The sequence below is a fragment of the Bos grunniens genome, chromosome 6, assembly GCF_055505025.1.
Source record: "Bos grunniens cultivar Pamir isolate PY7600 chromosome 6, Bosgru_T2T1.0, whole genome shotgun sequence".
Lineage (NCBI taxonomy): Eukaryota > Metazoa > Chordata > Mammalia > Artiodactyla > Bovidae > Bos > Bos grunniens.
Window position 1 is genome coordinate 61,013,279 of NC_141170.1, and position 3,304 is coordinate 61,016,582.

The following is a 3,304-nucleotide window of genomic DNA, read 5'->3' on the forward strand; positions in this document are numbered from 1 at the left end:
AAGGGAGATCTATTTTGTTTCAATACAAGCCAGGCTCTGAGGAGTGCTTGTGTGATAACAGCAATGTTTCTCCTTCCTTACAGTGGGAGATATGAAATTAACTGCAAACAGCAGGTTGGACTATAAAGGACAGGAAGACAGGGTGTCTGGACCCTACAAAGAATCTTCACATGCACTGACTGAACAATAAATACAGTTTATTTATTTAAATAAAATAGCTTCCCATTTGATTCCAGTTTTGTACCAAGAGCCAAGTGTTTCTGTATCAAAGGCAAGCAGGTGGATGTCCACACTTCCAGTTCCAGCCAGCAATGCTGACATGCCCCAGGTGAGGTCAAAGGTTGAATTGTATCCCCCTACCACTGGAATCTTTTTGTTGAGGTCCTAACCCCCAGGACTTCAGAAAGTGGCCTTATTTGGATATTCAGTCTTTGCAGATGCAATTAAGATAAAGTCAGACCAGAGTAGCGTGGGCCCCTCCTGCACTACGATTGGTCCCCTCGCAAACAGAGGGAAACAGACACACATATGGGTAGAACACCCTGTGAACAGGAAGGCAGAGATCAGTGTGATGCATCATGTGAAGACTGCCAGCAAAGCAGCAGAAGCTAGGAGCGAGGCTTGAGACAGATCCTGCCTCACCGCCTAGAGGGCACCGGCCCGGCGACACTTTGATCTTGGACTTCTAAACTCTGAAACTGTGACACAGTGAATGTCTGTTGTGTATACCACCCAGTCAGTGGGCCTTTGTTACGGCAGCTCCAGCGAATTGATGCAGGGGTGGGAACTGTCCTCAAGGAAACCTAACAGAAGTTCAACAACAAAGGTTCAAAGTAGATTAAAAGCAAAAACAAAAATCAAAAGCAGAATCTCTCCTGGTAATGAAAGACTTGGAAATCATTGGAAACTATTCAGAAACTGAGAGTACCAGTGTTTTAGTTTTTCTTTCTTTCTTTCTTTTTTAATGCACTTAACACTGCTGCAGGAAGCATCATAAATCTCCTCAATGAACAGTCCCAATCTGCTGATAGCTGGTGAGAAAGTAACTGGCTGTTTTTGTGTAAAAGCGCCTATGCTTCTTTCACAGCCATGTTCATTTTAGCCTGTCAGGCCAAGAGGAGACAATTGCATTAAATCACCTGGCAACTTCAATGCTCTCCTTTTTGGCATCAAAGAAGACTTTCCCTTTAATCAATTAGAAACCTGAGGTCTCCCTGACAAGTGCATAAACCTTAGAATTAGGGGGCAGCCAAGAGCTGGATTCAGTAGGTGACCTTTTGCATGCAAGCTTCTGGAGGACCCTTCTGGTGGACCCTGGCAGAGGAACCCAAGAGGTGTCATTTTCAGTTGCCAAGTTGTGTCTGACTCTTTTCAGCCCCATGGACTGCAGCATGCCAGACTTCCCTGTCCTTCACTATCTCCTGGATTTTGCTCAAATTCATGTCCATTGAGTCAGTGATGCCATCAAACCATCTCATTCTCTGTTGCCCCCTTCTCCTCCTGTCTTCAGTCTTTCCCAGTATTAGTGTCACGGTGATTGAGGCATGCCCTTGATCATGCCCCTTAACAGTGACCTGTAAAACTCCCACCAGATACTGAGTCCTCTGAGGGAAAGGACTGTGTCCCTTACACCTCACCACAGGTCCTATTTTCATGATGGTGCCATTGAATCCTCCTACTCAAGCCCTTCTTGGGGTACCAAGAGTCTTCTTCCTCACCTGATTCCCGTATGATGGGACAAGGATAAACAGAGAGCTCAAAGCCTATAGGATCTGGGAGAAGGCAGGAAATGAACATCTTAACAAGGCATTCATGACTATTTTCAGGGTCACACAAGCTACGTAAAAAGATGATAAATGGAAATTTAATTAGGGTCAGTGAAAGGGTAATGGGTGTTGAACTTAGAAATGAATTTTTCTTTTTGAAGATGTGGAAAGAACCTTGGAGTCCTTTGGATCTTCTGACCTACAGAAATGGTTTTCTAATTGAAGAGCCTGAGACTCATCTTCCCACATAAGAGGTGAGCAGATCTAGGGAGCTTTAGATAAGGCTCTTAGAATAAATGCAAATGAAAGAAATGAATGTCTTCCGCCCTGACAGCTCTTCTCAGGTCCCCTCCTACTCTAGGACTTTCCGGAGGGTAGACGTCGAGGGGAAAAAAAATATTCAAATATGCAATCGATTGTTCAATCCCAAGTCGGTTTCATTTTCTAGCTCTCTGGCAGTCTGCTTGCTGTATCAACGATCACACTCCAGTTCCCTAGATGTGCCCCTGTTTGGATACGCAACACCCGGTACCTTTCTAGGCTGGGCCCTGCTCCTCCACTGGCTGCTGGGTCTCTGCTGCTGAGAGAGGCCTTGTGTAAAGAGCTTCCATAACAGCTTCTCAGATTCCAGTCCGAATCCTTCCCTGCTGCAGGTTACTTGACTCTGCAAGACTTGGCTTCCTCTTCTTAGAATGGAGATCAAATGAGTGATGAGAGCAGCTTCGTGGTCTCCTTGTGAGGACCCAAAGGAAGAATAAATTTGATAAATAGAGCTTGTGAGATACTGTGTCAGGAGAATGAGAAGTAAAGCAAGGTCCTGTTATGCTCCTTGCTTGCTTGTTAAGTCGTCTCAGTAGTGTCCGATTCTTTGCAATCCCATGGACTGTAGCCCACCAGGCTCCTCTGTCCATGGGATTCTCCAGGCAAGAATACTGGAATGGGTTGCCGTGCCGTCCTCCATGGGGTCTTCCCAACCCAGGGATTGAACTGGCATCTCTTATGTCTCCCACACTGCAGGAGGGTTCTTTACCACTGAGCCACAGAGGAAGCCCCTTCTGCTCCTAAGAGATAATAAGTAAAACCCCTGGTGCACTGAGGTAGGTGCTCAATAAAAGGGCCTCCAGTTATCTGCCCTGCAGCTTAGCTGAGGGTCTGATCCTTCTCCCCTGTCCATATGAAAACAGACAGGGAATGAGCCCAGTGGTCTGTTCCCCGGGCCCTGTCTCCTCTGGAGGTAAACCTGAGCATAGGCTCCTGTGCCTGCCTTCCGAGGAGGGAGCTAATGCTGACAGAGAATGAAAGAGGCAGAAGTCTAGCCCTTTCCCATTTGAGAGAATCAAACGAAGGAAGCTCTGTGTGCTGGACTTTAGCTCCAACGGGTACAAATGAGTTGAGTGTGGACCACTTGTAGATGCGATGCTACAGCCTGAGGATGAAGAAATGAGACGCTTGGTCCCTCCAAGCCTCTCTCCATCTCCATGTGCCAGTTTAAGAACGCAAGCTGTCTTTCAATACATTCCTAACAAACTGTCACAATT